The sequence below is a fragment of the Triturus cristatus genome, chromosome 4_1 (genome assembly GCF_964204655.1).
Source record: "Triturus cristatus chromosome 4_1, aTriCri1.1, whole genome shotgun sequence".
NCBI lineage: Eukaryota > Metazoa > Chordata > Amphibia > Caudata > Salamandridae > Triturus > Triturus cristatus.
In genome coordinates, this window is record NC_140585.1 from 745,952,575 (window position 1) to 745,975,305 (window position 22,731).

The 22,731-nt window shown below is 43.9% G+C and overlaps 1 protein-coding gene across 1 annotated transcript in view; it reads right to left on the bottom strand.

Annotated features, from left to right (window-relative positions):
- NFYB (nuclear transcription factor Y subunit beta) overlaps positions 1 to 22,384 on the bottom strand; it is a 179,791-nt gene extending 157,407 nt beyond the window's left edge. The window contains exon 1 of the mRNA XM_085653254.1: positions 22,096 to 22,384. The gene's annotated coding sequence lies outside the window, so the exon portion shown is untranslated. The remainder of the gene's footprint in view (positions 1 to 22,095) is intronic.
- Positions 22,385 to 22,731: the final 347 nt, after the last annotated feature.

Genomic DNA, 22,731 nt, shown 5'->3' on the forward strand with positions numbered 1-22,731 from the left:
CCTTTGAACTATGATAATTACTATGGCTAATGGCGAATACCAGGAGATAAGAAATAGCGTTCCCCATCGGACGCCTTCAGCACAGCCACTATCCCTCTCTACTGAGGGAACTTAATCAAAATAACCACAACGTTCATCAAACTTGAGTAGCAATTTTATTTTTCAATTGTTTCATCATTCCACCATGTTTGGAAATGTACTAATTTCGATCACATTTCTCATCAACAATGAAAATCGTGTTTTATACCCTCCCATTCCAATGCATTTCGGGCTAGGGTAGCCCTTCGTCAGGGGTTAGTAATTCTAGAAAAAAAAAATGAATACACATGAGAAAATAACACCAGTCGACTACATCATCAGAAATCAAAGACGTGTCCAGCAAATACAGCCAAAAGTAACATGTTTATATCTAATAACCAACTGAGAGTGATTCAAAACTATACCACATCCTTTCAGAAAACTGCCAATAATGATCGAATAATGCCAACATGCTTATAACAAATAGCTCAAACTAATTGAAGGGCAAGGGCATGTTAATTTATAGACCCCCAGGCCCTATAACCAGGTTTGGGGAGAGTCTGGTTGAAGGCATAATGGAGGCTGCGCTACGCAAAGACAAATTCCTGGTACTGGGGGATCTTAATTTACATTTGAACAACCCCACAGACAACGTTAGCAGGGACTTTTGCCAGGCGCTGGGAGCCCTCCAATTGAATCAAATAGTAAGTGGTCCCACTCACCAGTTGGGACACTTACTTGACCCCATATTCGTCAATTGGGGGGGGGGGGGAAGTAGAAGCCATGACCCCATTCCCATCCCTTGGTCGGATCACCATCTGATACCATTCTCCATACGAATTCCCGGGGTAAGATCTCCGGAGCCAGTAATATTGTACCATCCTAGGCGGAGATGGGCTACCTTTTCCCAGGCTAAATTCTGTGCGGCATTGACTAAAGGAGGAAGCCCTGGGGAAGATGATGCGGATACGGCTAATACCAATCTATGTAAGCGTATCAACGAGGCGCTTGATTGTACAGCCCCCCTTTCGCGCGCCAAATCGGGTGGCCACTTTCAAAAAACTGCCCCGTGGTTCAGTGATGAACTACGAGTCACGAAAACAGCATTGAAGCGAGTCGAAAGACAGTGGTGGGGGGCTCCTTCTTAGGCAACTAGGGAGGCCTACCTAATTGAGAGGCGAATTTATCACGGGCTAATCAGGAAGTCCAAAGCAGCATATTACACTATTAGAATTAGTGAAGCTGGTAACTCGATGAAGAAGCTTTTCTTGCTCTACAAAACCCTCTCGAGTGGGAAACCAGCCATTGCTCCAGATGACTGCTCGGTGGAACCCTGTGACAGGATCGCGGACTTCTTCGCCGAAAAGATAGCCAAAATTTACTCGGCATTTCCTAGTCATCGCATTGCTGGGACTGAATTTGCGGAAAGCCCGAGGGAATGGGGGGACAGACATATATTGACCAACTTTGTCACCCCGCCCCCAGAGGACCTATTAAAAATCTGCAGATCCGTCAAGTCGGGTTCCCCGCGGGATCCCACCACGCCGAAACGGCTAGCGGATAGCTTACCGGTGCTAGAACCATACATTAGACACCTACTGGATGTGTCTTTTACCACTAAGACCGTGCCCAAAGACTGGAAACAGGCGGTGGTTCTACCTCTCAGGAAGAAATCTAACATCAGCTTTGAGAAGCTAGAGAACCTCCGGCCGATCTCCCTTCTGCCCTACCTGGCCAAAGTGGCGGAAAAAACTTAAACCTACAACTGATGGATTTCGTGGAAGAGGTTGCCCTACTACACAATACCCAGTTCGGTTTCCGTCCCCGCCACTCAACAGAATCAGCGCTTCTGATGGCTGTGGAGACCCTACGCCAGGGGGTGGATGAGGGTCATACTATGGCCCTCATCCTATAGGACCTGAGTGCAGCATTCGACACTGTAGCTCATACCACCTTGCTACAGTGTCTGAATAGTGGAGGGATATCTGGAGCTGCACTCGCATGGATCCAGTCCTTCCTGACGGGGAGAAGCTTTCAGGTCCGCCAGGGCGAATGTTATTCCAGAGATATTGGATTGGGCCAGGGCGTACCCCAGGGATCGTCCCTGAGCCCCACCCTATTTAATCTATATGTCTCCCCAGTGGCCCCCATTGCTGAGGGCCATGGTCTGCACATAGTGTCCTACGCCGACGACACGCAGCTGGTTATCTCCCTCTCGCGAGCGCCCGGTCTTGCGGTGGACAGTTTCAGAGCCTGCATGCAAGACCTTGCAGCCTGGATGTCCACCAACTGCCTTAAACTAAATGGCAGCAAGACCGAGGTGCTCGTAGTGGGGGGGAACCCATCTGTCTGGTCGTCGGCGTGGTGGCCTCCATGCTTAGGTGAGGTTCCAACACCCTGTCAAGAAGTTCGGAACCTTGGAGTTTGGCTTGATGCCGACCTGTCCTTTGGATCTCAGATAGGACGTGTAGTGGGTGTCTGCTTCAGCGTCCTGAAAAGTCTACGGAAGGTCTTGGATCTCCTTCCTACGTCAGCCCGTAGAACGCTGGTGCACGCCCTCGTCACATCACGCCTGGACTATGGCAACTTGCTGTACCTGGGAGCAACCAATAAGGCAATAAATCGCCTTCAGGTGTTGCAGAATGCGGCAGCCCGCCTCATTCTAAAATTTCCCAAAAGATCGGCCTCAAAAACTGCCCTTCGGACTCTTCACTGGTTGCCAGTGAGGAGTAGGGTCGAGTTTAAGGCCCTCTGTACCTGCCACCGCATCCTTACTGGGAAGGCAGCAACACCGCTCCAGAACCTGAGTACCAGGTACGTTCCCACGCGCGCCCTTCGCTCCTCCCATGGCGGCCTTTTAAAGGTCCCGAGGATAAGGCGGGCTCGCATGGGAGGTAGATCTTTCCGCTACCTGGCGGCAAAGAGCTGGAATGCCCTACCTTTAGACCTCCGTCTGGAGTCATCTGAACCTAGCTTCAGGAGGAAGCTAAAAACATACTTATATACTCGGTAACCTGTGCAGACTTTACGTTCTAGTCTGCGGGAGTTCCTCTGTTTTAGCGTGGGGACACGCCATCTGAGCGTAACCAAGCGCTTTATAAAACTCCCTTATTATTATTATAATACACATAGACTCGATGTTACAGCCCCTACCACTCGTCTCCAAATATGAAGTGAAAGCCTTGTCAATTCTAGTGCACAAACACTGCTGCTTAATTTGGGACGGTGCTTTCCAATGCTCAGCACCAGCACTTAATTGGTTTGCGGTGCTCGGCACCAGCACCCAATTGTCAACACCATACTTTGAACAGTCTACCACATGGTGGCACTGCTCATCTAATTTAGAGATGAGCAGAACAACAGTGGTTTAGGAATCCAATATACATTAAAAAATTGATAACATTCCTCTCCAGCCATTCCTTTAGCTTTGGGGACCTGGAATAATCTGAACTGTCGCATTTACGTGCGAGAGAGAGAGAGAGAGTTAGTAGTTGTTTTGGCAGCGATGACAAGGGCGATGGGTGGTGCAAGCTGCAGTGGCCTCCTGGTCAGAGCCCTGGCACTTAGTATTTTACAAATTAAGCACTGTATGAAACCAAGTTGCCCTGCATAGTGTCCATCCGGATTAATAGCTTGCCTTTATAACCGAGTGAAAGTGCACGGTGAAAATGAAAGAAATTCACGTGAAAGTTAGAAAGATCAAAGCTAAACGAGAAACAGAGTCAATGCGAAACAATGTAGCCCCACATAGTGTCCATCCGAATTGGTTGCATGCCATTATAGCGGAGTGAAAGTGCGCAGTGAAAATGAAAGAAATACATGTGAACGTTAGAAAGATCAAAGTTAAACCCAAACCGCATACTTATTTGCAATGTGCATTGTGAAAAACTGAGCCTTCCAGCTATAATGGCATGCAACCAATTTGGATGGACGCTATGCGGGGCTACCTCGTTACGCATGGACACTGTTTCGCGTGGAACTTTGATCTTTATAACTTTCACGTGAATTTCTTTCCTTTAAACTTGGATGGACACTATGCGGGGCAACTTAATTTCACGCAGTGTTTGTGCACTAGAATTGACAAGACTTTCCCTTCATATTTGGAGACGAGTGTTTCGGGCTGTAACATCGAGACTACGTGTATTATTTTGAGCTATTTGTTATAAGCATGTTGGCATCATTCAATCATTATTGGCAGTTTTCTGAAAGGATGTGGTATCGTTCTGAATCACTCTCACTTGGTTATTTGATATGAGCATGTTACTTTTGGCTGTATTTGCTGGACAAGTTTGATTTTTGATGATATAGTCGATTGGTGTTATTTCCTCTTTTGTATAAAAAAAAAGAAATCTAGAGTTACTATCCCTTGAGGAAGGGTTACCCTAGCCCGAAAAGCATTGGGACGGGAGGATATAAAACACGATTTTCATTGTTGATGAGAAATGTGATAGAAATTAGTACATTTCCAAACATGGTGGAATGATGTAAATAAAATACCAACATTGAAAAATAAAATATTGCTACTCAAGTTTGATGAACATTTGAGCTATTTTGATTAAGTTCCCTCAGAAGAGAGGGATATTGACTGTGCTGAAGGGAACAAACCCCAGATGGGAACGCTATTTCTTATTTATAGGTCTTCACTCAATGATCAGAGTATACCCTTCAGGCACGCTTTAAACTGAGTACTATTTCATGAAAAAATTTTAACACTTGGGAGTGCGTGATCCTTCATACTGGTGACTATCCCAGGAGATGCCTCATATCTTTAAGGCACTATTCTATTTTAAAGCTTTTCCAGAGCAGATGGTAAAAAAAGAGCATAACCGTGTTAAGTATGTTGGGGATAGGAGATGAATCGAAAACTACTTTTTAAAGTAGAACAGAAGGGTAGCTATCAGTATTTTTTTTCCTAGGTAAAGATTTGAACCTGCACAAATGTAAAACCAATGTTTTGGCTTTGAGATATTGTCACTGAAAATAGTCCTTATGTTATTAGAGCTCTACCGTAGTTTAGCCTATCAATTTAAGAAGCAATTTTCATTAGAGCAATCGAGGTTTGGTATCATTCACGTTTGCAAATGTTTCAATCTGGATTGTGTAACCAGATTCTTATCTCTTTTTCTAAAGAAGAGTAGCTGACAGTGTTTTTCAAACTTCATAATAAAAGAAGATAACATCAAAGGAACGATACTACTTCCTGTGGGTTTTATGTGGCATTTACATATAAGTGTTGCTAAAGTTGGTGGTAAACTCCTTTTTATATTGAAGTGGCATTATAAAGGCATCATCTTGCATAAAATGCAGCATGATCTTTTACGAGCTTACAAAATAAGAGTACTCCACTGAGATAGAGCAATTGATGTATTCTTTATCCTAATGAGTGGTGTTGGCAAAGATTATATGCAGGTGAGTTCAATCATTTCATAATGTAGAGCTTAAAGACAGAGAATCATTCAAGGACGCTGCAGATGTTATATGTTTTCATGTAAAGCTAGTAGGGAATATATGTTATGTTGGCACTGAAATTCGGAGAGCTGCTGAGAGAGAAAAAGGCGATTACGGTCTATAAAGGTATAGGTGAATGTTAAAGATTCAAGGTGGTAGTTGCAATGCAATGTAAAAGGACCAAAATGAGTTGCAGACTCATTTGCAAATAAAGTGCATGCGTGGAGTATTGCAAGAAAGAATGAAGGATGAACGATGCCAGGAAATACATAAAAAGAGGAAAGCAGAACTGGCAAGATGAATGCAGAGTGAAATTTTAAAAAGCGCAGTGCAGAAGGAGAAAAGGGCACTGTAGGAAAACAAAATGTGAACAGAATTTTACCTTTGAGGGAGGTACTGTGTTATGATGAGGACCATAAAATAATGAGGGTGCAAGTCCCTTGGACACATGCTGAATTGCACAGATTTGCTGTTCAATACCATGACATTAGACAGGATAGGAAGGAGTGGTACAGGCAAACTAACATTACATTATAGATAGGTCACCTAACGTCAGAGGACATAGACCAGATTTCCATTATTCTGCCAGATGACATCCTTAATCTGATGCAGAACTGAAGATAGAGTGAGCAAAATAGAAGAAAATAAAAAGAGAACTCCTAAGGACAGCATAACAGGTGAGATGCTGCAATTGCTGGACAAACTGCGAAAGAAAAAAGATAAAATATTATCACAAAGACAGATAAATCATAATAAAATAAATAATTGCAAGCAAGACAGGGAGAAAAGGTTGCAGCTTTAGTCTCCAGGATACAAAAGGATTTCTCTGCATCCGGCGGTTTAGAGCCCTCCAGTGATGGCACCCAACACGCTTGAAGGTCCCACTTCATAAATAACCAGCAGAAAAACATTAAAGACGCTATCAGTACAATCTTACATGTTCCCACAAATACCTGAGCTGATACAGCTCGCTCGATATTATGAAGATTTACAGTTAAAAGAGGAAGATATTAAAGATAAAAAGCACAAAGACTTAAAAACAAAAAGGTGCTCATGCAACAAGCTCGGGCTTTTAGTGCACCTAGAGGACAACGAGGCAGGGGTCGAGGTAGAGGAGGGCCACCTAGACTTCCCCTGCGCAATCATATGTGCTACCAAGAACATTTAATACTGCATCTACACAGCAACAACAGACTTGTTACAACTGTTGTGGACACGACCATTGGGCCCGGTATTGTCATCACCCACCCAGACAAAGGGATAGAGGGACAGGAAGAGGATCAATGAATAGGGCAGATCAGAAAAGCCAGAATACACAAAACTAGGCTACACAAATGGTTAATAATTACTTTAATAGGAACGCAGAGCAGAGACAGATGACGCTGGCAGGCTAGGAGGACGAAGCAGACCACCACCTCATAGATCTCAGTACCTTTGTAGGACAATAGGGGTGCCCGAGAGAAATGGTACAGTGGGCTGTCATCCCAGTGGATGACAGGTGTCCAAATGTACAAGCAGGGGTAGACGGTGAACCGGTAAAGTTTCTCTTAGATACTGGTGCATCCAGCTCATCTCTGACCAAAAACACACTCCCACAGACCCCTCTCTCTGGATACAAGAAGACATCTGTGGGATTTACCAATCTGTTAGTAACAAGTCCTATGTCAGCCCCACATAAGTATTCTATAGGCCCTTTTTACAGATGCGCATTCTTTTCTGGTTTCTGAAACGTGCTTATAATTTGCTAGGACTGGATTTCCTAAAAAAATGATATGCCACAATTCAGTGCACACCGGATGGGATGTATCTTGAGATAGATGACAGCTCCCCTCAAATTGCTTCTATGAACATTATCAGAGCACGCAAAGATACAATTCCAGCACATATTCAGCAGTTAATAGAAAATAGAATACGGGCAAAATATCAAAATTATGAAGGGAAAATGAATATTGACCCCGTACAGACAGTTGTGCGCCCATAAATCCCATTGCCACGTGTACCCTAATCCATAATTTCAACACATGGATTGCAGCAGGGCTTGTAAGAGGTAGTCAATGATTTATTACAAGAAGGAATAGTAAAAGAAGTATCATGAAGCCCATGTAATAGTCCTATACTTCCAGTTCTAAAGAGGTCAAAAGTGACAAAGATGGGCCCCTATCATATAGGTTCATGGTTATTTTTTGTATTCTTTTTTTTTGTTTGGCAAGCACTACAACACAAAAACAGTTAAGTGAAGTTCTCCCCACCCACCATATCCCTTAGTGCATAACATTTGGCCCATTCGAGATTACCCATTCCTTAAGTATGAATAGCTGCTGATTCCACGTCACTATTCTGTGTCTTTCTCACCCTGTTCCACCCCCGTCTCCCGTGGTCGGCAGTTCGCCTTATGAAATGAAAATTTATAATAAATGCACACTACTACCCTAAGATGTCTAGGCGCGCAAGCTTGCAAACTGGGCAGTACCAGGTTATGAGCCTGGCCATAGTTTATTGACTCCTAAAGATTGAAAAGCCAGGTTTTTTGTTTTTTCCTAAAGCATAGGTCGGTTTCCATTTCCAGGAATAAAGGGAGGCTGTTCCAGAGACAGGAGGGGCTACCAATAGAAATTCTCCCGCCCCATTTTACTCTAGGAACAATGATATTGCATGCTGTTTCTGAGCGAAGGGATCGTGGCAGAAAATACCAACGAAAGCAATGCTTAAAAACTTGTGGGCCTTCGCATGAAGAGTCCTGAAAGCAATGCACTGGGCCATAAACTGTATACGCTTCTCAATAGGTAACCAATGGAGAAGCGGAAGGGCAGCTGAGACAGATTCTCTTTTGTGTATGCCTAGCAACAGGCAAGCGGCTGAGTTCTGTAGGACCTACAGCTTATTTAGACTTTTTTTCCTTCTATTTACAAAAAGAGCAGTTACATAGTCAATTTTCGAAAGTATCAGAACAGAAATTACAGTTTTTTGCAGGTCCTTCGGAATGAAAGGAAAGATCTTCTGTAAGAGTTTCATAGTAAAAAAAGAAGGCAGGCGTGATTGTATTCACATGCCCTTCGAAGGTCAGATGGTTGTCAAAGATAACTCCAAGATTTTTTACCTTTGTGACTGGTGACGGAAGTTGTCCAAGTTCAGGTGGCCACCAGTCTTGGGACTAAAAGAAAGTATCCTTCCAAAAGTGCAGTACCTCCATCTTGCCAGAGTTCAACTTTACGCAGTTTTGGGCCATCCATTTTCTGATCTCCTGCATTTAGTTGTAAAAACGCTTTGCTGTCTCTGAAATATTAGATGATACAGAGATCACTAATTGGGTGTCATCTGCATAGGTAAGTGCAGAGACCCCAAACGATCTAATGAGTTTGGCCAAAGGGGCCACACAGATGTTAAAAAGGGAATATATTGCTATTCCCCAGTATTTCGCCCAGCTCCCCCAAACGTTATCTCATTTACCAGAACATCCCCTCCCCTGATAGATTACCTTCTCTGCAGCGCAGCACCAGTCCAGCTCTTGCTCCCATTCCCTAACTGTAGGTATCTGTGGTATACCCCACATTTTAGCAATGTTTCTCTTTGCCACCATATCGATATAGGTTCATAGTTGATCTTCGTGAGATTAATAAAATAGTGGTATCGCAATTTCCTGTAGTGCCCAAAATAGTGACTATGCTATCCACTCTGGTCCCTGACATGGTAAACCTTTCTCTGACTGATCTGAAGAATGCTTTTTTCCCTATCCCTCTGTATAAGGACAGCATTTTCTTTCTCAGTAGCTGGTCATAGTTTTTGTTTACAAAGGGCACCATAAGGGTATTGGGAGAGACCTTAAATATACAATCAGTCACTGAAAAAGGAATTGGATGCTTTTCGATGTCAAACAACAACATTAATTCAGTACACTGATGACTTATTGGCAAGCACTGGTGAAGAACAGTGCATAACAGATACTGTAAATTTGCTGAACTTTTTGGCTGCCACGGGGCACAAGGTGTCTCCCGATAAGAGACAATATAACAAGAAGTTTCCTATCTAGAACACCTCTTGTCGAAAGAGCTGAGACAATTGGGTACAGATCGCATAAAATCAATTTCGGCTGTACCGCCTTCAAGAACACAACAAGCATTGGCATAGCCAATAGGTCTCGCCTTTGGGACAAGTGTTTAGCCATGCAACAGTTGCATAACGAAATACTTATAAGGTCCCAAAAGCGAGACCTATTGGCTATGCAAAGCGGCCGTGAAAGTGATTACGATCAAACATCAAAGCGGCCGCGAAAGTGAAAGTAATCACGATAAAGCGCGGCGCGCGCGCCCGCGCACATGCACTGTAGCTCTAGGCTGGCCTGGTAACCCTTTCTGGAGCCCTCTCAATAAGTCTCGCCAGACCAGCGCATGCGCTGGGTCAGGCGAGACCTAAAAACAGGTGCATAATGTTTTGGGAATGGCTAGCAACTGCCGCCATTGGATCCCTGATTTTTCATTATTGACTTTAACCCGCAAGGACACTCCTGAGCCGCTCATTTGGGCGTCAGCACATGAACATAGCTTTCTTGATATTAGTCAAGCTCTTTGCGACTCTACTGCTTTGGGGCTACCAGACTATTTTCAAGATTTTCATTTGTTCGTTCATGAATCTGAAGGGTGTGCGCCTGCAGCATGGCGATTACAAACGGCCATGCATTTATTTCTCTGCCACACTCGTAGTCAAAGCATTGCTGAGTTGCCATAGAGCTGTTGTGGCGGCAGCAGTCTCACTGAAACAGGCAGAAAGTTTGATAATGGGGCACACTGTTCACCTGCATGTCCCACACTCTGTGGATTTGATATTGAATAAAACATGCACACAGCACCTCAGGAAAGCTAGTTTGACACATTATGAGGTATGTCTGTTTTACCCACGTGCACATACACAGATGTAATGTTTTGAACCTAGCAACACTCCTACCTCATGTTGAGAGTGCACACCAGAACTTTGATGATCACGACTGTATCTACAAGACAGAGGAGCAGACAAGAGGCAGGACAGATATGCATGATACACCATTTCATGATGCTGAAGGGGAACTGTGGATGGATAGTTCATGTGTGAGAATAGAGAATGGCACGAGAACTGCAGCATATGTGGTAACAACCTTGCACACTGTGGTTGAAAGCTGCAGAACAATCAGGAAAAGCCGCCGAACTTATTGCGTTAACTAGGGCATGTGAATTAGCCACAGGAAGAACGGTTAATATTTACAAAGACAGCCAGTATGCATTTAGTGTTGCCCATTATTTCGGCAGACTATGGAAGGGACTTAATTACAAAGCACACAAGAAAATAATAGATTAAGCGGTACAGATGAATATTTTTGCAGATAAGGTGGCTAAAGTAACGGCAAAATACACTTCCAGCCTCATGCTAGTGACACAGGTACCAATCGAACAGATACGCAAAAGGATACCAATGAGGAAGAACAAAAATAATGGTCTGTGACAGACACACATTCAAATGGGTGCTGGATGGACAAGACCGGATAAGTATCTCTACCCAATGATTATGACAATGCACAGGCCTGCATATAATGGTAGGAATGGACTAGTAAACTGTATGACTATGTTTTGGGTCAACATCATGAGAAAATATGCTACAAACATTTGCCACAGCTGTGTAGATAATCAGGGGTGGGGAAATCGTATCGCCCGACGCCCGAACCAAGTAGATTTTTATAATGGGCAAGCAGATTTATTGTCTATTTTGTCAGACGGACAAGTAGACATTAAATCACTAAAAATATTTGAGCTGTGGGCACTCTGGGGCTCACAGCCAATTGGAAATGCAGTCAAAAAGCTTTTGGAGGCCATTGACTGGCTGGAAGCCCATGATTGGGCAATATCTAGCCAGTGATTAGCTGGGGGAGACTTGCGCTAAACGTCAGCGCGGATTCCTTCCAGGTGCAGCCCACTTGCTCTTGGAACCCAGCTGCCGAACGTGCAAGGGCAGGCCCCGAGGCAGGAAACACTTTTTCCACTGCCAGGTCCATGCGCTGTGGGCAGAGTAGTCTCTCCGCCGCTGATTGCTGCGTGGCTCGATCGCCTTGTCCAGTGGGATCCGTCCAAGGCAAGTCATTCATTTTTGGTGCGCTGCTGCGCACTTCCTGGAATCGGGAGCAACAAGTCGGCGTCTCACTGTATGCCTCCCCAGCAGGTGAGCCCGTCTGGTAATGGGTTTTGCAGCGGTCCGAGCTTAAAGAAAATAATGTTAACTGTGAGCGTGGGGGGAAGGGTTATATGTGTGGCATGTTAACAATTTACAATAAGGAGGGAACCTCTCCTTTTGCAATCTAGCAATGGAACAAGTACAGCGTGAAAACACGATGAAAGGTAGTTTACTATAGAGAGATATTGACCTTTACTTTGTCTCTGCTTTTATGGACGAGGTCGCATTTGGGGGCACGGAGCAAACGATAATACCACCTGGCTGGCTTACAGAAAATGCAGCCTTGCAAGATTATGTGTGCGCTGTTATTAGAATTTATTTTTTAAATTGCATTGTTTTCCTGGTGTTAAATAAATAAAGCTAAAGTTGAATAAAGGAAACACCACATAATGCAGAAGGCAGAAAGTATCTTCGTGATCCAGGCAATGCTATGTGTGTAGCGTATTTCACACTGTTCACTGAGATGTGGGCCTCTCTTGGCGTCTGAAACGTTGCAATGTCCACCTTTTTTGCCCAAGATGAGATCTCCTTTACCAATACCCTCCCCCACAGTCTTTTTTTACTTTTCCTTATTCCGTTACCTCCCCCTCGCTTAATCAGTGCCCACACTTTATCTTTCAATTTTGCCACTGCTGCAGAGGAAAAGGCTCACGTCCATGTCAAATTTTATAGGCGTAATCCTGTCAAGAAACTGGTTTTTCTCCACATTTAGGGCTCATTTCTGTTAGCCTGTACCTTTATTTGATTGTATTTATCGTCTCCTGTACCTACTGTAAACCGCCCTCACCATGCATACTTCTCTGGCAGTTTGTGCTAAAAAAGCAAAGCCGCTGTAATGAAGCAGCAGGGACGGTCTAATTAATGCGGCAGGGAAGGTCTAAATTACGCAGCAGGGTTGACTAGGTTATGTGGCCACAAAAATGAAAAATTATGTAGCATAATGCAGTACATTTTCGTTGATAGTATTACTTCATTATTTTGACACCTGTACTTCATTATTTTGACACCTGTACACGTTAACACTGTATAAATGTTTTGCCTCATTACTTTCAGATTAAGATCCAAATACAGCAATGTAAAAGAGACCAGTCACTACTTGTGATGGGCTTTTCACTGTGTGGCAGGACATGTTACCCCCTTTTTAGTAACTTGATCTATTTGAGCTAGTATCAATATTTTTTTGTTAAAATATGCAGTTTAGGCAGCATGTGTTGGAATATATGGCAAATTATGTGGTAAACGCCACAGCTGTAGAATCTCAGAGTGGCTTTATATATAAATCACACAGGACCTGTCACCAGAGGAGGACCATATTTTATTTGCATGAACGATATAAAATGGCAAAAATTGCAGAAGCGAGCTCAATATAAAGCGAAAATTATCAAAATATAAATTTGTAGGTCTCACAATCATGTTCTATTCACAACTGGGTGAAAATATACAATGTTCCTACCTCAGAATTTTATGCAACCGCTGTAGTGTTGCATTTTTGTTGCACAGTTATGTCAGCTGTAAAAACAAGCCCATGCCAATGCTAAGGAAAAGTGACTCTTCCGCCTGTGTGAATATTCGTCCTGTGTAGACAAAGTTTTTTTTTTCTTTCCCTACATGATTTGCCAATGGGTGTTTTTCCTGTGTGCCTGTCTTTGTGCCTTCTTTATGCATGTGTCCATTTTCAAATATCCAAGTATCATCCCTTGGACCCTCAGGATGCTCAGCTTCTGAAATAAAGACACTGATTGTACAAGTTGCTGCAACGTTAAAACCGGATCTTTCACCAGGCTTCCCAATACTCGTATATCAGCTTCCTGCAACAGAATTACAGGATTTCCCAGAAGATAACGCACACATTTTGGTGGGCAGTGGGGGGCTGGGACTTTGGAAGGAGAGAGACAAGTGGCAGAGAACTTGGATTTTAAAGAAAAAATTGAGTACTTTACAAATCTCAGTGAGACAAACTTGCACATCTATTGCTGATCTGCACCCCTTCATGTTAAAGAAGCTTACTCTGCTGGTGCCATTAATAAACAGTACTGTGCACTAGAGAACCCCTTACTGCTACTGCCAGTGTTGCATAGGCTCTGTGTGGTAGAAGAATGTGGAGATGTAGCAGTGAGTGCACAATAATATAATCACACCACACCTGCCCAGGAGTGTAAAAGGAGAAATTGATTGAACTTCCCATTACTTTCTCTTGTGTATCCGTACTTGTGGATATTGCTTCAGTGAACTAAACACCTCTGCTATGTGATTTTTGCTGCCCCATGAACAGTTCATAAGCTCTGCCAAAAAGTGGTTCTTCCCATCCACACGTTTATCAGAGCATGATCACATGAGTATTTTTTAAACTGGACAGCTATGATTTGGCCCTAGGATGGAGAACACCCTTTTGCCCCACAGGTTCATATTCCGGCATAGTCTATTCTATGCCAAATACGCTATAAGAAATGTAGTCAATTACCAGCCTGCACTCTGCCTTTAGGTACTATTTCTCTAAATTTGTCACATGCATACTGGTTAATAATTGAGTGCAGTGCACACTGACACATCTGCACACCTGCTGTACATCCAGCCAGTTGAATTTAAGGGTGTATGACCATGCACTGCATAATTGGACTTGCATTTGAAGTATATATTGCACAGTATGTTGCACTGATTGCCTTGCAGGTTCCCTCCGTGCAGACCCACCTCAGTAATTTATGGAATAGGTGGGGCAAGCAGATATCTTAACAGGACAAGTAGATTTCTGTAACATTTTGCCCATTAGCCAAGTAGATTTTTGTAAAATGTCCACACCCCCGAGAGTGCGCTCAGCATAATGCTGGGAAACAAGCTCCAGTACCTAAAGGACACTTCGTGTAACCGACAATGGCCTTTGAAGCTCTCCAGATTGATTACATTGAAATACACCCCACTAACAAATATAGATGCGTATTGATGGTGGTCTGTATGTACTGGGTAGAGGGATACCCAGTAAAAAGTAATGATGAAGTTTCAACAGCTAAATGCTTGGTGAAAGAACTTCTACCACGATTTGGCCTCCCAAAGGTCATTTGCTCTAACAAAGGAGGCCACTTCTCTAACGCACTGATGGAACTTGTGTGTAAGGCTCAAGGAATAAATCAAAAGTTTCAGTGTCTACCACCCAGATGCAGTGGGTGCGCTGGAAAGGAAGACTAGTGTGCTTGTAAATAAGATTGGAAAAATGTGTGCAGAAACAGAATTGACATTGAGCATGAGAAATACTCCTGATGCAAAAACGAAGTTGAGCCCTCACAAAATAGTGAAAGGACGGCCAATGGCAGCCTGGGTAGTGCCAGAAAAAAGAATTACATCTGCCATGTCAAATGAATTGAGAGACTATTGTTCTACTTTTTTTTTTTAAGTTTTATATAGTGCAAACTCGACCTGAAGTAATTAGAGCACTTTACATGAGCATCAGTTGTGTTAGAGACAGACACACTCATTTTATTAGGCACGGGGAAATTGAGTGATTTGCCCAGAATCACAGGATGTGAAGTGTCCCTGTCGAAACTCAAACCCGGTTCCCCAGCTTCGAGGTCTACTGCTCTACCCATTAGGCCACATGCTCTTCAGACTAAGCGTCTTGCTTCTATTAACAAGCAAGTGAAGGAGGCTTTGCCAGAGCTCCTGCAAGGTAGAGGGCGCCACTTCAAGCCAGGTGACTGGGTCCTGATCCACAGCTTCCAGAGGTCCAACTGTCTCCAGCCTTGGTGGAAGGGCCCCGAGCAGGTCTTGTTGGCTACACAAATGTCTGTTAAATGCACGAACAACAAGAACTGGATGCACGCGTCTCATCTGAAGAGGGAACCAGTGAGGCTGCCGCTCTCTTTGACAACCACAGCGGAAGGATCTCAACAACACCCACAGCTACTGAGCAACCAGACAGCACCATACAAACTGTGATCACAGAAGAAAAGAGTCTGAGAGACCTGGATGAAATACTGGAGTTGTTTACAAGAGAACTAACAGATCCATCAACTGTTGCCCTCACTCAGCCCGGACAGCTAACTCTTTACTCATGTAACAGGTAGGTGCATACCTGGTCTACAATTAACACTGCCAGATTAGAGGTCGAATAAAATAATAAACAAGAACTGGACAAAATAGTGAGCGCATTTGGGATTAACCCTGACCGCAGTACACATGTAAATATACCAGACCCAAAGTAAAAATTGCAAAAAGTGAATCTTGACATTCTAATCAACGGTGTGGTATCTAAACTGAGAGCGATTTCTCAAGTAGGATTTGTGAGCACTTGAGCTGCTAGAGCTTCCAGCAAGGGACACTTTTGCCTAGGAACTGCTTTATCACAATCCACCAGCCAGCTAAAGACACTTATATTGCGCCCGTAGGTCAAGTTTGTGTCACCTGGAGCTCAAAATGGGATATGAAACAGGGCCAAGAACAAAGACTGTTTTGGCTACAAAGAAAGAATTAACTGGGAGAAGGAGGGGTGGGGGGGGGCAGGTGTTCTGCATTTCGCTGGTTTTTGCTTTGATAACTGAATTAGCCTTCATGGTCATTTATATCAGTGAAAGTGTTTTTGGCCTGTGGAGAGCCTTGAGACTGGCGAAAACGGTACAGATTTGCATGAGCATTACTCAAAAGAATACCATGAAAACGTAGCTATGCAGACCATGAACGCCTATCAGAGAAATGAATGTGTCAGACTGGTGGATATGTTTAAAAATGCCAGCCACTGTAGAAAATAAGTGCCCTATTTACACCTGCCTTTTTCATACGATAATTCATGTATTATTACATATGCCATGGTTATTACCTGTGCCCCAAGAAAAGAGCAGGTTGAGCTGCAAAAGAGATTTAGAACACAGATAATTTCACCAGGATCTAAGAGTCACTTACAGAGGCCACTAGAGGAAGAAGAGCAAGATACAGACTACGCGTCTATGCTGACCTTACCACCATATCATGAAAATCTAGGGATTTCCTTCTGCGGCAGAATGCGTCACATGTAAAGGGCACGTATACTCCATATCTTAGGTTGCCAGCTAACACTACTGGAGCACTTTGCATACATGCCAATAGAACACGAATCCAGGAAGGATATAGTGAATGCAACATTACACTTTCCAATGCTTTCTGGCTTAGCATACCTTTGTATGCGGGAGATGAAACATTGAATATGCGGATTAAGGGCCTATAAGCGGCTGCCCCCTGATTGGGTAGGTTCTTGTTATCTTGAAATAATATTTTCCCGTATCCGACACCATCCCAAAGAGCATGTCCACAAATAAAAATTACACACTAGTCTGTAGGGTTGGTCCATTTTTAAATGGATACTAATAGTGACAGCAGGCCTATTATTATTTTGCTGCTGTGTAGTGTCTTTCTTCTTTGATGAGCACATGTTTAAAGTCTGTGTGCCCCCTCCCAGCCCAAACCAGTTAACATTGCCATGACCAATGCCATGACAATGCAAAATGCTGTAATTGAAGGACTGTGTAATATATAGATTGAATAGCCGTATATATATGAACATGGGTCCAAAAGGAGGATTGTGAAAGCGAGAAAGAAAGGCTATACAGAGCTGAACCATTGTGCAATATAAACTCCATTTAGAAATATGCTTCTAGAATGGTTCCTGCAACATGCTCATGTTTTTGGATGGGAGCGATTATTTGAGATAAACATGAAGCTTTCATTTCTCGCTAATCAATTGTAAGATGCAGGAGTGGAAGCACAGCCACGTAAAAGTTGCCTCATCTCAGCCATGTACCATCGGGGACCTCGAACCAACGAGTAAACTGAAAAGAATAATGTTTTGTTTACCATGGACGTCCTGCCAAACTGCTCTGGCGTAAAAGCAATGCTTTTAGATTTCATAAAAGGTGTTATGTGTTTATAATCAGCTCCTGCAAATATGTAAAAGCACAGCCAAAAAGATCTTAAAGTGGAGACAAGAGATGAGCACCGGCCGGCACAGGCCCTCTGAATGTTTTCACTGTAAACTCAATTTTCTGACAGGCTTATCTTTTTGCTTAACCCCTTGCATGCCCGCCCCTTTCCCCGCCCAGTGCCGCGCCTTGCATTAGCGGGCGGAGTTCATGACGAGCTGGACTCATAATGGGCACAGCTCCACCGCAGCCCATGACGAGTCCAGCTCGTCAGGGGCACTGAAGGGGTTAAAGTATACATGGCAGCCTCGCACATCCGAAAAGTTTGGCATTCTGAATGCAATCCAATGAGTTTTGAAAGGTATAAAAGACGCTGCGCAACTCAAGCAAGCTGAAACATTTAACAGAATGCACTCTGTATATTTCCACCCCCGGGGCTTGAGCAAATAAATGTTGCTTCTTTCGACTCACCATGAGCGCATATTGACAGTTTGCATCCTTCCAGATAAATTCAACTTTAAAAGGCTAAAAGTTAGTAGGGGAAAGGAGACTGGCATAAACGGTTATGGAGTGGTGTACAATAGAGTTGCATGAAGTGGAGCGTCATGGAGTAGTGTGACGGGAGTAGAGTGCTGTAGAGTAGAAGGGCGTAGAGTTGAGTGTGTAGAGTAGAGCACAATGTCAGAGTTGAGTAGAGTGTTGTAAAGTGGAGCGGCAAAGAGTGATGTGGAGTGGTGGCGAGTGGAGTAGCATACAGGGTGATGCATAGTGTTATAGAGTAGCATGAAGGACAGCAGAGAAGGTTGTCATAGAGTGGATTAGTGTGGCATAGAGGAAGTTGCGAGCGTTATGGAGTGGAGTAGTGTCATAGAATTGCGTGGAGTGGACGGTGGAGAAACGTTTAGTGGAGTAGAGCGTCACAGAGAGGAGTAGAATGACCCAGAGTGAAGCGGCGTAAAGTACAGTGCTGCAGAGCAGATTGGCTTAGAGTGCATTGGTTTTGAGTAAAGTGGTACAGAACGCATTGGCGTAGAGTGCAGTAATGTAGAGTTAGCGTTCAGTGGCATAGAGGAGAGCGGTACAGAATAGAATAGTAGGGTGCAATGGCATGGAGTGGCACAGAGTGAAGAGGTGTAGAGAGAAGTGGCGTAGAGTTGAGGGGTGCAAGGTAGAGTGCTGAGGTGTAGAATGCAGTAGTGAGACGTAGAGTTGAGGGGTGCAGAGAAGAGTGCAGTCATGCAGAGTAAAGTGCCAGAGTGCAGGGTCATAGAGTGGTGCAGAAAACAGTGACTTCGAATTCACTCATTGAGCCCATAATGCAAAAAAACACATAAGCCTATAGCAAAAATACACAAGAACAGTTAACAGGACAATAACACGGCAGACCCAGTGTGTTATGGTGCGGGGACCATAACTGGCAAGACTGTGCTTTTACTCGTTTGAGCCAGAATCCTAACTGTTTTTAACAAATTTGGGTTTTTCAGTGAAAAATGTGTGTGCTTTCACACACACACCAACCAATTTGTGGACCAAAAAGTTCATTTCAACTGGCAGGAAAATGAAAGGATTAGACCAATTCCAATGTTTTTCATAAAAGCCTTACATAAAAAGAATTAAGGGGAAAAAGGTTAAAACAAATGTTTGCACATAACCTGCTACATATTTTAGTCTTTAAAATTCAGTTTTAAGGTAAATTTATGGAACATAAAAGGTACAGTAAAACACAAGTTGCAATAAGGTAGAGGAAAACACAAGTTGGAATAAATAAAATGTCCAGCAAGAACCATATACCAGATTGCTCCTACTGTGACCCCAAGGATGTCTTATTGCTGAGCATTCCGGTGTACACATACAAAATGAGTAACTTCAATTAGACCACCAGGGATGATAACCAGAGTACAAGTCAAACACGACTATTCTCATTCCATACAGGTAGCAGCCATGCAAAAGCTTCAGAAAAGACATGTCTGTAGTCTGCCCACATTAAAAAAGAAAAATATAATTAATTTAACCAATTTATATGAATTGTAATACATATGATCAAATCAATTAAGACCAATTATATTCCATGTATGCTTATTTTCAACTTCTGAGTCAAGATCTTGCATTTAATTTTGCTGGGGTGTTTCCAAGATCCCTCCTCAAATACTGTAGCAAACATAAAATAGCAAATCACACTTGCATTTTCAAACTTTTTATTGCACTCCAATTAGCATTTATTACCAAAATCCAATTAATTTGTATTCGTTTAGGAACTCTAAAAAAGAAAAGCTTTTTGGTATTTTTATCTGACTTCCAGGTTAGCATGCATCTGTGCAGCAGGTGCACTTGTCCACTGAGCCATCACATATATTCCTCAACACGCTACTGTGACAAGACAATCCATATTATTGTGTCCCAAACACAAACGTAGCTTACGCCATACAAATATATCAACATGTATAGATTTGCATCTAAATTTAGTAAACCAAAACAGTGCACCATTTACGAAATTCACTATACCCAACCAAATTCTACCTGTGGCGGGCAGCGAGTCTTAAGGGCAATACACACTACACCTGTAACCTCCTAAATTCGAGCCTTCTCTTGTAAACAATCTTTTAATTGTAAGGTAAGCAGCTTTTGGAACTCACTTTTTTCCAAGCTGAGAAAATAAGCAAACCAGCCTTTCCTTCATGAATCTGTTGGAAAAAACGTATTTGGCCTTTAACTGTATGCGCCCTCAGCTCAGCTTTGTACAATTGTACAGCCGTACAACAGTTTTTAATATTTCAAACTTAGGAGCCTATTCACAAAAGAATTTTGGCGTTTGTAAAGTGGTACTTCTTAAGTACTCTTGCATACTTTTATCCCCTTGTGACTTCGCTCCAAAACACATAAAATTAATATTCAGAGAACATTTATAATATTTAGTACAAATGGAAAGGCCTGTGCATTCTTTGAACTTTCGCTAATAGGGAGTTTGGCGTTTCAGAGCCAATTCACAAAGGCAAGTAATAGTACTCTTGTAGTACTACTGGCCATATTCATAAATGCATTTGCCGCCGTAGTTTCCTTTCATCCATTCATCTCGGAACTCTCAATAGAAACTAGTTTGATTTGTGTTAAGCGCAGCAACACCTTATGGGTGCTGCAGCACTACAAAAAAAAAATGTACATGCACCTGCCCCAAAGTAGTGGTTCCCGCGTGTACTTTATACGTCGTGTCTTCTCTGGGTGATAACCTGTCATGAAAACAACCAGTTTTCCACGAACAGTCTGCAGTACCACACCATTATTTGATATGCTTAGGCATACAGCCAATTTCTCCATCACTACGAATGCTCCAGCAACAGTGGCAATTTGAATGCGAATCTGATGATCTACAACCCATTCCTAGCATCGAGGCATAAGAATATCTCTTCGTCCTAAAATAACAGTGACTGACAGATAACAGGTGGTAAGCCCAAGTACGCGTTCTCAGTCACCCGAGGCGATGTTAAACACTGGGTTTGCTGGCGTGTAACCCGAAAAGGGTGATTTGGCAGAGTAGATGGTGCTGACCCACTACCACAACAAGAAAGCTGAACACTTGGTACATAGTTTACAAGGCAGCAACCAGGGGAGTCAGTTGTAACATAAACCGAGGAGTTGCTTGCTACAGGAAAACTAAACCAATAACGGGGATCTTGAACTCGTTTTGAAAGGAGTTGGGAAACGATAACCTTGTGAGTAACATAAAACTGCTCGTGGGCTAAGACATGCACACGAGTAAGCCATTCGAGCCAGGGAGATCAGCCACACCAGTGTGCAACGGAGTCGCCTGGGGCTTGCGTCGTTCGTACCACCCTTCCCCCACTGGGGGTCAAAAACGCTCTTCTTGAGCCTCCGGGGGTCACGTTTACCGAGCTGTTATGCAGGTTCTCCCATTCGATACACGATTAATGCAATCCTACACAACACTACACTACAGGTCCTCGCGAGGCCTGCGCTCGGCTACTTTCCCGGCCAGGGTTTTACACATTCGGGCCGCATACGGGGGAGGGGAGTCAGCCTAATGGGCCTCATCGGACATATGTTATTTACTTCCCTATAACAATCAGGCGTTTATGAGCTGCACGCCCCCACAGTCAGTGGTGCCACGAAATCCTCGCGTTTCCCTCACAAAATGGAGCACCCGTGATCGCCGAGATGTCCTGCTTTTACAGTCGGCCGGCGAGTGTGCAGCGCTATGCTCCCTACTTCCTCGAGCTAACACGAAAGGACGGCAACCTTTCCTTTGTGTGAGAAAGGCAAGTAGCCCTCTCAGCAGACGCCTGGGCCCGCCTCATCTGTTCCAGCGGCCTCACAAAGACCTACACGGAGAAGACAGCGATGCGGACCTCAAACCACAAAGCCTGCCCGGCGCCTGGAGAGGGCTGGTGGACATTGATACAAACGAAAACCTACCCACTTCCTGCTCTCACAGCACAAACAGACAGCACACCTCACTCACACACAGACACAATCACCACAGACGGACACTTCAGCCGAGCGCGCGGGCCCGGCCGGCAGTCATTGGCCGAAGCCAGGCACAAACCTCCGCTGCGGCCCTGGTTGGTTCGCTCCTCAGATCGGCTGTTTGGTTGGACAGAAAATGGCTGCGAAGGAACCAGTCCCAGCGCGGAGCAGCTCTTCCGGATGCCGCCGCTCCTCCCGCCGCGCACGCAGACTGGCACGCTGTTCCTTCAGTGAGACGCTCCTCCCTCCGCGATCTGGCACTAGGCTTAAACTGCGAGCCGTGGTCGGTAGACTCTCAGTGCTGAGGTCGAGATAGTCTCGTCTTGAGCGCAGGGCGCAGGCAGCCCAATGTGCACCTCGGCTGCTCCAAGTTTTTGGTCCTAACAGTGGAATGGAATTTATTTATTTATTTAATGCGATTTTATATAGCGCGAACATTTCCCGAAGGTGTCAGAGCGCTTTACAAAAGAAACAGTTGGGTTACATAAGGGCTTTGGATTACATGAGTTACATACAGGGTTTTAAGTGGGATGAAAAACGGGGGGGGGGGGGTGTTTCAAAGGGGCGTGGCCAGTGTATTTAAGGGCGTGCTACGCATAGTGTGCGGTCCGACTTGCATTTTGCTGTTTCTGTCATTGCACCCATATATATGATACAACTAGTAACATCATACCTACAACAACTCAGGACTTTTGGCTTTGTCAATGGTTGTTAG